At 36.1% G+C, this 12661-nt stretch overlaps 1 non-coding gene across 1 annotated transcript; it reads left to right on the top strand.

The window, feature by feature from the left end:
- Window positions 1–2127: 2127 nt before the first annotated feature.
- LOC145596265 (small nucleolar RNA R71) lies at window positions 2128–2234 on the top strand. The gene has a single exon (XR_014103122.1). It is a non-coding gene; the product is annotated as a small nucleolar RNA R71 (small nucleolar RNA).
- Window positions 2235–12661: the final 10427 nt, after the last annotated feature.

Here is a 12661-nt window from a genome sequence, read left to right as displayed (position 1 = left end):
GCCTGGTCGGGTGGTTCTTCACCCGGTTGAGCAATTTTTAAACCACGACTCGGCTTCCTAACACGCCCTGTAAGGCGCCAATTCACCTTATTGGGTGGATCCTCATTGGCTTGAACTGGTGGTTCTTTGCTCTTGTTCGATTGAGAACCCTTTTTGACCATTGGTTGCCTCGATTTATCACTTTGTTGAGCTATTACAACACGATCTGGTGGAACTCTCACTATAGGCTCAGTTTCCGCAACTTGTGTACTCATTTCCACCTTCTCATCTTCAAAACCAAGACCTTCACAGTATAAGGCTTTCTCTATTGCGTCCACTTCCTCTTTCCATTGGTTAGTTGTACCTGTAGAAGATGCAACACACGATACCGCCTCCAAGGGATCTTTAACAAAAGCTTGGGGCTTATTAGAACAATTACCAACCACATCAATTTTATAACACTTCTCCTCTAGCATGGGGCTTTTAGGGGTATTATTCAAATTAAAAACAATTTTATCATCCCCTACTGATAGTGTCAATTTACCACATTTCACATCTATAATTGCTCCAGCAGTATTAAGGAAGGGTCTACCCAAGATAATTGGGGTATGCAAATCCTCAGCCATATCAAGAACAACAAAATCCACAGGTATATAAAATTTACCTACTCTAACAGGGACGTCTTCTAGAATGCCTATGGGGTATTTAGAAGAACGATCAGCCATTTGCAGAGTAATATTAGTAGACTTTAATTTACCCATTTTTAGCTTTAAACACACAGATAATGGCATGACACTAACACTAGCGCCCAAATCACACAATGCATTATCAATCATTAAATTGCCAATATGACAAGGGATAGAAAAACTACCGGGATCTTTTAGTTTGGGTGGAGATTTATTTTGTAGTACGGCACTGCATTCAGCAGTAAAAGCGACAGTCTCTACCTCACTAATAGACCTTTTCCTAGTCAATATTTCTTTCATGAATTTTGCATATGAAGGTATTTGCGTGATTAATTCTGTAAAGGGAACTGTTACCTGCAAATCCTTCACCATGTCAAGGAACTTACCAAACTGCTTATCCACCTTGGTTTTCAAATTTCGATTTGGGAATGGTAGTTTGATAATTGGTTGTTGCACATCATTACTCCTGTCTTGAGTTACAACCTTCCCTGGAGTTTTACCTTGCAATATAACATCAGAAATATTAGTACTACCTTTTAGCCCTGCAGGGCTAGGATTAATATCCCTTGGTATAAAGGAATCAGGATTAGCAATTTCTGTTGAAACAGGTTCATCTTCTTTGGGCATAGGAGGCCCATCATAGTGTGAACCACTCCTGAGGGTAATTGCAAACGCCTGATCTGTGGGTTGTACTGGTTGCGATGGTAGGGCTCCTTGTGGGCGAACCTGAAGAGCAGCGGCTAACTGTGCAATTTGAGTATCTATGACTTTATTGTGGGCTACAATCGAGTCAATTTGTGAGTCTCTACTCTCCATATGCTTTTGCATACTAGTTAACATCGCTCTAATTTCTGATAAAGCTGGGTCAGAAGGTGGTGGAGGAGTTTGCGGTTGGTTTTTCTGGCCAGCATTGGGATGGTAATATTTCTGCTGAGGTGGTGGTTCTGGTTGTTGTGGAGGTGGAGGTGTGGGATTTTGCACATTACTGCTCCTATAGGAAAGGTAAGGATGGTTCCGATACCCGGGATTATTATAGGTGTTGGAGTATGGGTTATTTTGCTTGATGGACTGAAAAGCGTTGACCTGCTCCATAGAACTCCTACACTCATGTTCCCAATGACCTACAATTCCACAATTTTCACAGAAAGCATCATTAGCATTATTATTAATTGCAGAAACATTAGTTATTTTAGAATTAGCAGTAGTAAGGTTATCCAATTTCTGACAAATAGAGGTTAATTGAGATTGCAAAAAGGATACAGAATCGACGTGGTGTTTTCCCTTGTTTGCAAAACCTCTAGGATTCCCATATTGGGAATTATGGATCGCCATATCTTCAATAACCTGACCTGCATCATCAACATTGAGGTTCATAAACCTCCCATTAGCTGCAGAATCCAAAATTGCTCTAGAAGAATTTCCGATCCCATTGTAGAAAGCTTGTATCAACTGCCACTGTGCTAAGTTATGATGAGGGCACTCTCTCTGCAGGTCTTTGAATCTCTCCCAAGCTTCATATAGTGACTCATCTGGCTCTTGGGCGAAATTTTGAATTGCGCTTCTCAATAGAGCTGTTTTCTCTGCAGGGTAATACTTGTTATAAAAATTCAAAACAAGAGTCTCCCAATTAGTAATGCCAAGTGCAGTTCTATTTAAACCATTAAACCACAGTTTAGCTTTTCCACATAAAGAGAAAGGAAAGAGAATCTCCCTTATTTGGTCTTGCGTGACCCCAGCTTGCCTTATAGTGTTACAATATTGACAGTAGTCAGCAATGTGTAGATTTGGGTCTTCACCCTTAGCTCCACTAAATTGCTTCCTTTCTATCATCGTGATGAACTGGGGCTTGATCTCGAATTGAACTCCCTCAAGATCTGGCGTAGGAGAAAGGTGGGGAAAATGCGCTAAAGATGGCTGAGAATAGTCGCTGAGCTTTTTAGGTGGATTTTCTCCCATCTCTAATTCTGATTCTGAAGAAGTGTCTGGATCACTAGAATCAGATGAAGGGTCTCTAGGAATTTCACCACCAGAACTCGCCAGTATTTGCTTGTATAAATTCTTTTGCCTATGGAAAGAGCGCTCGATCTCAGGATCGAAAGGAATGTAGCCTGATCTGGAACACCTGGACATAAACAAAGAACTAGACAACAGATATGAGAACTGTCCCAAAAAACTTATGTTCTCCGGGACGAAGGAAAATAATCTAGACTACAAAAACAATTAGAAATAAAAAATATAACCGTTTCCCCGGCAACGGCGCCAAATTTTGACAGGCTAAAGTCGTATCACCTAATCAAAAGTAATTACCTAAGTCCTCTAACTAAAGTAGATAGGGAAGTAGGGTCGAATCCACAGGGAAACTAGTCTTTCTATTTCTAACTAATTAATAGCAATCTAAATTATTAGTAACAATTTGTTGTGATTTAAAGATTATACTACGAAGAATATAAGTAGGGAAAATAAAATAAGAGGAATCAATGAATTAAGGACCTAGGGCATAGGTTCACCAATAAATAATATTCCAGGGTAAAACATAATAACCAATCATTAATGCATCAATTAACCAGATAATAAAGGGCTTTCGCTACGTATTACAATCACAGAATTAATCTACCGGTATTAAATCTCATCTCTCGAATCTCGACTTAACCATTTATAGATTAACCTGCCTATTGAAACTAGACCTAAACATCAATTCTCATCTCTCGAATCTCGAATCAATATTGTCAAACTCATGCATAAAAGATCAGGCCTAATCTAGTCACAGAGCATTAAATCAATCAATAGGAAATTAATATAGCATTGATAATTAACAACAATAAATTACCCCTTCATATTATTTATGGATCCCCATAATCCCTAAAAAAAGAACTACTCACACATAATTAAATCTAAACTAATCAAAGCAACAAAAATAAAACATGATAGAAGGAATAAAATAAATAACTGAGATTAAGAGAAAAGAAATCGTTACTAAAGTAATCAGAATAAAGAGTTGAGTAAAGAACAAAGTATATAGTGTAGAGAGAGAAAATAAGCTTAAGTAGAGAGAGAAAATCTAAGAGAAAGAATTACAAAAGTAAACGAAGAATAAGGAAGTGTAAAAAGGGATTCTAAACTTGCTTAACAAAAATATATTTATAATAAGCAAGAATCCTAAACTAAAACAAACTAAACGATGCTTAAAAGATCTATCAGAGACACGCGCCCGACCGGGCGCCACACCGCCCGACCGGGCGCGCCTTTTTGATCGGGCGAAGGGCTGTTGCGAAATAAGTCTTCTTTGCCTGATCGGGCGCGCCATCGGGCGGACCATCGGGCGGACCACCGGGCGGACCATCGGGCGGACCACCGGGCAGACCACCGGGCGGACCACCGAGCGGACACCCTTGGGCCGCTTGGACTCCTCGTTTAGGCTCGTAACTTGGCCCAAACCAAATATCCTCTTTGGGGCTTTAATCATTCGGTCCAAATGCCTCGTCTTCACACAAGTCGAGCCCTTATTCACCGGTTTGATTACTCTAACCGATCTTGGGCTACGAAAGATGGTCGTGCTCCTCCAATGCTCGTAGTTGCTCCATAAAATCCCGGGAAAGTACTCCAAAGGTGCAATTCCCTACAAAACTCAACCAAAACTACGAAAACACTAGAAAACACATATTAGTAATAAAAGTGGCTCTAAAGAGCCAAAAACACTACTAATAATGACCAAGGGACGGGGGTAAAATACTACATAAACTAGACATATCAAAGACATAACTCCTTCAATCTCCCACTTGTCTGAGACAAGTGCGCAATATTTAAATTCCTTAAGTCAATGTGTGTCGATTTGATAATATGATCGCATCTTATGTCGTGATCATATTAATCTACAAATCTTTTCTTGAAATCTGAGTTAGAATTACAAAACAAATGATTACTATGTAATTCATTTGAGCACGGCCATGCATTTTCTGAATTCTCCCTCTTCAAGGGGCCAAGACACATTCCTAATTAAATAGGTAGACTCGATCCAATCTTGTGGCAACCAAAGCTCCCACTCAACTCATGAAGTAACCGGGAAACATCCTTTATAATCTCCAGTTACGGCCAGACGTTTGAATGTACCACAGTTAAAACAATCATTGAATGAGATCAATGTTCCACTCATGTCAAAGGAATCCACTAATATATCCGGAAGCTCTGTACTTGAACTTCAAAGTAGGTCTATAGTTCGATCATGCATCATTCATGCATATCCATGTGATTGACCGAGCATCACTACGCTCCTATAGCCCATGAAACTGCGCTATCCAATCAATCTTAACATGCTAGTCCATTATTGGAAATCATTTATGTCCAGTTTAATGATTCCGAACTAGGAACTTAAATAATATATGAATTTTGTTCACCTGTGGGGTTTAATTCAAAAGGTCATCAACCTAGTGAGCCCATCAATTCATAATTATTTTGGACATTTTATTTAATCTTGAAACCACGATTAAATAAGATTGAAACTTTGTTTCAATTGATAAACATAATTCTGCAAGCTAATGTATTTACTTTTGTAATATGCTTTCTCAAAACATACACAACTAAAATTACATAACTTGCTTCAATCCAAGAACCTTAGTATGACTCTCATACCTTGGTCATGGAAGGGGTTTAGTAAGTAGAGTTCATGAGACATTCTCATAAACATGAACTTTGCAATTTCTAAATCTTATAATCATTTTCATCTCCATACACTAAGAATTTTCCTTCGCCCTTTCGCAAAGAACTTAGGAATTTTTAATTTGTATTCCAACGTTACATTGGATTTCGATTGAAATCTATCATCACTTGTTCTTTAAAACACGTGAATCAAATAGACGAGTATAGTCCATGGCATGCATGATGAATCCTTTGCGAATAGCATAAGGATCATCACTCAAAGTTTTAATTTCATCAACCTTTCTCAAGGTATTGAATCATTAAGCAACGTGCCATGTCACATGGGATTGAAACTCTTTTCAATATAATGTTGAACCTTATAAGAATCTTATCAATATAAGCTTCTTAACCAAAACTCAAACATCCTTCGAGACCTATCTATATAGATCTTGAATCCCAAATGTATTCATCTTCTTCTCCAAGGTTTTCATACAAAATGCATTAACCATTACTTGACTATTCAAGCAACAAATAATCGCTCTTTGTACTAGACCAAGAAGACTTCATAGCTCCCACTAAACATCTTGTACACTCAAGACCTTTTCCTTCATTTTACGAGAACATCAAACGATTTGACTAACTCGCAAAATTAAGAATATTAACTCCCTGATGCTAACTTCAATCCATTATTGATCTTTTATGCATCCCTAGGATTATTGGATCTCCAAACTTTTGATTGTATCATATACAAATCTTCTTTCATGAACAATTTCAAGAAAGTGTTTTGAAATCCATCTACCAAATCTTATAAGGTAGAAATCACTAAATATCTTTAATAGATCTTTGCAACATGTAAAGGTTTCATCGTAATCATAGTCATACTATGAATTAGTTGAATCCTTTAACAAGTCTTTGCTTTAGTTAGAAAACATTTTTCTTTCTTGTCTGCTTTGCTTATATTGGGTTTCACCCAATTTAGGCAAATTATTCAAGTGTCATACACTTGCTTACAGATTTAGAATCTATTTCAGATTTCCTGGTTTTAAACCACTTGGAGTGATAACTTGTCAAATCATCTTTATTACTTGCATAATCATAATGTTCCAAAATAAATATTTTAGAACTCTTAGTCAATATGAAATCATATTTCTTTGGCTAAGTTTTACGTATGCTAGTCATCATTGTGGGTTTTTATGCAACAATTGAAACTCATACAACAACTTTGTTTAGCTTTCAATGAGAAACGACAATAGAGGATGTGCACTTGGAATGTACTACCTTCGAAACATGGTTATTAATCCCATTACACATAATGAGACCATGCATTGTCATTTGTAACATGAGGTGAATCATGCTCATATTGTTGCTTTTATTCGATAACTTCTCAAATTTCTTCGAGATTTTCGAAATCACTTTTCTTGAACTCTTTCAAGGCTCTCGAACTTTTCGAGATTCTTATACTCCCACTTGCCTTTTGAGGAGGCAAATTTTGCATAGGGTGAACCAATCATGGTTTGAACCACGTTTGTTTGTTGCTTTTCTCGAACTGTTTTGAGATTTACACTACTCCCACTTGACCTTTTGGAACAATTTCCATAAGGGCACCTACTTGAGCAACAAACATTTTGTGCTAAGTATGGTTTGTGTAGTAGTACCCCGTGCTCTATATAGGAATCGAACGTGCATCAAACGGTTTAATACATGTTTTATTCCTTGCTTTGTAGAAAGACTTAATAAGAACTTTTCTTATCCATATCACATATGAAGCCTTTGCTACATTTGATTTGACGTATGTAGTTTGTTTAGTTTTGTAGCTTATCTTAAAGGTATATCCCTTGAACAATGGTTGGAAGATAGGTAATTTACATCCATTATCAAAATATATCTCATATAGATTGATAGCTCCCTTCATAAACACTTCACAAGGTTTTTCGGAGTTTGTTGTAAAACGATTTTACAACTCTTGGATGTTTATCAAGGTCTTGGCTTAAATTCTCATTATTACGATCATATCGCAATATTTTGAATGTATTGCCAAGTACATGTCTTGACTTAAATTTTCACAATTACAATCATATTGTAATGTAATCATTTTCTTGTCAAGTTGATACTGAACTTCATACTGAACATTTTGAACTTTTCAAAATCTTCACTCTTATGCTTCAACTAAGCACAAGTAGTGATCGTATCACAAATGAAGCTTCATTGTCTGTCTCTAGCCTTTGAACCTTTGGTTTTGTTACATCGATATGTATTCGACCTAGAGTTCGCATCATCATTTTTCTAAATGGTGACTTTGTCAAAATTTCAAATTAGAATGATAATTACATATATCAATGGATTCATAATCTAATGATATTGAAAGTCCATCCCTTTGAATCTTTCGCATGCAATTTTCATTTTCATTCGAATTAATTGACATGTTAGAGACAACTTATATACATAGAAATGGTTTAACTATTTCTATCATATAGAACTTTAAACCTATTTAGCAATTCAAAACACATTATGACTCAAAAAAGCATAGAATAACATTTATTCCACGTTTTTGAATCTTCGATGCTTAGTCATTACTAACATTGAATGGTGTTTTGATAATGGCAAGAATGAATAACATTTATTTAATTCTAGCCAATTATTATTGGTGAAATACTGGTTCTACTTGTAAAGTTGCAACTTTTGCTTCCAAACTTGTAGATTCTACTTGTGAAGTAGCAACACTTGCTTCTAAACTTGTAGATTTATTTCTCCTTTAGCAATAACTTCTTCCTTTAGTTCAATCACATTGTGCAATGAGTGATCTAAACAAGACATCATATGTCCAAGAAGTAGCAATATGCTAAATCAATTTCTATAATATAATTCTTAAATTGGAACATTTCCATTCTTTTACCTTCCAACTATATGAGGTAGTATCTAATCAATTGGAATTGGTCCACTTAATTTGAAACATTTGTTGTTCATAACAACTTTTAGCATGTAAGTAGTTCTAGGTTTGAGAAGTAGCAACTTGTTTGCAATTCTTGGCCTATAAATTTTTAATGCAATCCTCATATATTCCTAAACCTTTCCATTTGAGCCACTTAGAACATTTCTCTTAGGTTCAAAATGATACCTTGCTCAACTACTTTAAGCATTTTTCATGATTTTGCTAAGTCTATTCTATCATTATTTATATTTGAGTTTAATCAAGTATTAAACTCTATATAAAATAGATGAAGAATACTATCATTTGATCAACTTTTGATCATAGAGATTTCCAATCACTTTCTCATATTCAATCATATTGAAGATAAGAGATTTTATTGGATTTCTATACTTGTCTTTTGGAGGATTTGTACCTCCCATCCCATTATATCCCTTGAAAAATTTTTCAAAATGAAGATGTGTTGGTATTTTACTTAAACATTTTGAATAAAACCAACCTTAGACATGTGACATGAATTTCTAAAACTTGCCTTTTAGAGCAATCTCAACAAAATTGGAATATAGGTTTATGGATCATCTTTTAAACTTTTTGAGAACGTTTCTCAACTTTATTTTCAATCGAGGAGATTATATATAATAATAAAATTAGAACGACATGTTACTAATAAGTAAACGCAAAATTCAATTATGTTTATTAAATTTAAAGTATCATAAGCGAATTAAATTGGTAACTTTAAAGCATTTATTCAATGTTGATTGATCCCAATTGAATTAAATGATTCCAAGATCCTTTATTCATGCAATAATTGACCGGACTTTGGCCCTGCCATCAACCATTACATTTTCAAGGTGAGTAAACTCTTTACTGATTACAACTCTTTGTAATTCTTGATTGAATAATTAACCATCACATGTTTAATTATTACCCTTAGCTTCAAGGTTCTAAACGCTTTAGGTAACCTTGTTGAATATAACCAATTAAAAGTGTAGATATGCGGTCCTACCCCCACTTCCCCAATGAAAAATATGATGCCCAGCTTTGGCATGACCCATCATAAATGTCAAAGGTTTTCGTCGGGTTTTTAATTGGAAAAGCTGCATCAATATTACTGGGATTTAGATTTATTATGTTGTGATTAAATAGTGAACTCTAGCGCATCATCACAAAACATCAATAAAATCTAACATGCATAAAATACTGAATGCATAAATAAGACATAGCATGGCCCCTAATCCTAAGAAAACTAACAAAGTAAAAGCTCCCACTTGAATCATCATGGATCTCATCCACCTTGCTCCTTTGGGCCTTCACTTCATGGGCTTCTTGGATTAACTGCAACCTGTAATTCTACTATATTCTATCTACTGCTTAAATAAAATAAAATAAAATTACAAAATACTTTATCGGTACGTAGACCGTACTAAGATTACAAAAATATATCACGATGCGCAGATCGTATTTAGCAATCTACTGGGCCATACTAGTCATTATATAGCAATAAACAACATCATATATTATAAAATTGCCACATAATAAATCACTCATCATGCTTTCCTAAACTATAACATCGAATGTTCACAATTAAGGAAACATGACATCTAAATATCTCATATTTTAATTAGTGCAATTAGATAATATCATATATTATTCATGATCATCAATAAAATATCATATATTCTAAATTAGTCATGAGATAGAATCAAATCTTATTTTAATCTTAAAAGTAAATCATATTTATCCTCAAAGATTATCCTAACAAAGTTAGGAAATTCTATCCTAATTACTAGCCAATCACAATATTTTAAATCAATTATATCCAAAAATAATTATGAGATAATCACATTTTTTAAATCAATCTTTATCTTTTTGGAATATGCTCAGAATATTCTAACAAATCTTATCCAAAATTAACAACCTTAATTAAGGATAATTATCAAAAACCAACTTTTGAAATTTGATTTTATCCCAAAATAAAATCAGATTTTATTTTGAAATTATCTTTAAAAATAAAATAAATTTAATAAAACAATTTTTTTTTTTAAATTATTACTGCTGCCACGTCAGCCAGGGAGTAATCCCCAACCAACGAAGCAGCCGCTTCCCGCAAAACCGCAACCGCAGCCAGGAGCAAAACCCCAGCCACGGCACAACCGCATAAGCAGCCTGACCGGAAGTTGCCGCCGATTCTCAGTGGGCTCCAATCGCCGGAGCCACCTTGTTCCTTGCCTGAACTTTCGTCGTCATCCGAGGGTTGTTGTGGCAGCTAGGCCGAAGCCCAGCCACCAGCTGAACACGGGTTGCAGCTTGCGGCTGTGCAACAGTTGCACCGCCTACTGCCGCCCGTCGCCACTAGCTGCTGCCCTCACTTCCCGCACCCTTTCCGACCTCCTGGGCAGCCGCCGTGGCCCACCTAACGGTGGTTCGACCACCCAGCCACGGCTGCCCCCTCCCAGATTGAATTTTTTTTTTTTTTGAGAGTTTTAATTAAATTATACAACATTTGTACAATTAAATTAGATTGGGTCTATTGAATTAAAACACAACATTTATGCCCAATTCAATTTTGAAATCAAATTCACAATTCAATTCCAAATCTAGGGTTCTTCACAAAATTAATTCAAATTTAATCTAACATTTAGATAAAATTATTGATTATACAAAAAATCATATTTTATGTATCAAATCAAACTAATTAAAATTATGAAGCATAAATATTCGAAAATAATCAAAATCAAGCACAAAAATCAAAATTTTAGGGCTTTATTCCAATTAAAATTTTCGAAAATACTAGGGCTTATTTCGGATTTTGCTAGAACAATTGAGCAATTAAATCATATTTAATCATATTCCAAAAATTAAATCTCCATTTAATATAAAGATTGAACCATAATTAATTATTCTCCCTCCTAATTGAATTAAAATTGCGGACTATCAAAGAATTATTGGCAATATGCGTAAATGCAATAGGCTAACTGATACCACTGTAGGAGTTTATAGGTACTACGCAGCGGAAATAACATGAATCACATTTATACAGTACCTAATCCAAGGATCTAATGCATAACACATAAAGAACAAATAATTGTACCTTTGAAGCGTGATTCCACGTGCGATCGAGCAAGAACAAAGGGAGATAAAGAACCCCAAGCGTGATTCCTCTACTTGGTCCACGGGCACAGATTAAACCTCCACTAATGCTAGTTAGTCGTGATTGAACGCTTCAATCAACCTTCAACGGAGAAGAGAGACACGAGCTAACCACAAACCACCACGACGAACACCACGAGCCACCATGAGGAGCGCCGCACGTACGGACGTGAAAGGGGGAGGGGAGGGCCGTGAGTGAGGAGAGTGTTTTAGGGTTTTGGGATTGGTTGCCTTGATGTCAAAATTCACAGTGTGTGAATTATGACTGCTTGCAACAAACCCTAGGCATGGATCTTATTTATAGATCACATCTCTAAATAAGAGCCCATGTCAAAAGCCCAAAACCCTTATCCAAAACACACTACTCTAGCCCAACACTCTACATGGTATGTCATAATCTCATGAGGCCCATTAATGGGCCTCTTACTTGTTTAACCCAATACCCTTGTGTGTGACCTCATAGGATCCATTCTATAAGGCTTTGGGCTATTTAACTAACCCAAAGATCAATTATCATATCTAGCACCAGATATTGACGACCCTATAGAATGAACTTATTATCTCCATAATAGTGATCCTTGATATATCTAGTAATTGCACTTATCGAAGACATAACTCCTTCAATAATATCATCAACATACAATAGCAAATAAGCCACATTCTTCCCCTGACGATAAATAAATAGAGAGTTGTCACTCTTACTATTAGTGAAACCAATAGAAGCAACAAAATCTGCAAACCTCTTATACCACGCCCGGGGTGCCTGCTTAAGACCATATAAAGAGCCACGTAATAAACACACATAATCAGGGTGAGTTTTATCACGGTACCCAAGGGGTTGATGCATATAGACTGTCTTCTGAAGCTCACCATGCAGAAACGCATTCTTAACATCCAGTTGATGTATCGACCAAGCTTTGGACAAAGCTAGGCTAAGAACAGTACGGATAGTAGCCGGCTTCACAACCGGACTAAAAGTCTCCCCACAATCAATGCCAACCTGTTGTGTTTTGCCATCACCTACAAGACGGGCTTTATGCCTCTCAAAAGAACCGTCAGATTTCACCTTATGAGTAAAAATCCACATAGAACGAATAACATTAACATCAGGTGGACGGGGCACCAACTCCCACGTCTTATTTTTAATAAGAGCATCAAATTCATCATCCATGGCCATTTTCCAATTCGGGTCACGAAGAGCAGAAACGGGGTTACGAGGCAAAGGGGATATCGTAACACTAGATGTCATAGCACTAAAATTTTTATATTTTGGATTAGGCTTGACTAT

Source organism: Chenopodium album, chromosome 19 (assembly GCF_948465745.1).
Source record: "Chenopodium album chromosome 19, dcCheAlbu1.1, whole genome shotgun sequence".
Taxonomy (NCBI): Eukaryota; Viridiplantae; Streptophyta; class Magnoliopsida; order Caryophyllales; family Amaranthaceae; genus Chenopodium; species Chenopodium album.
Note: the sequence above shows the minus strand (reverse complement) of the source record. Positions and strands in the feature narration are given on the sequence as shown.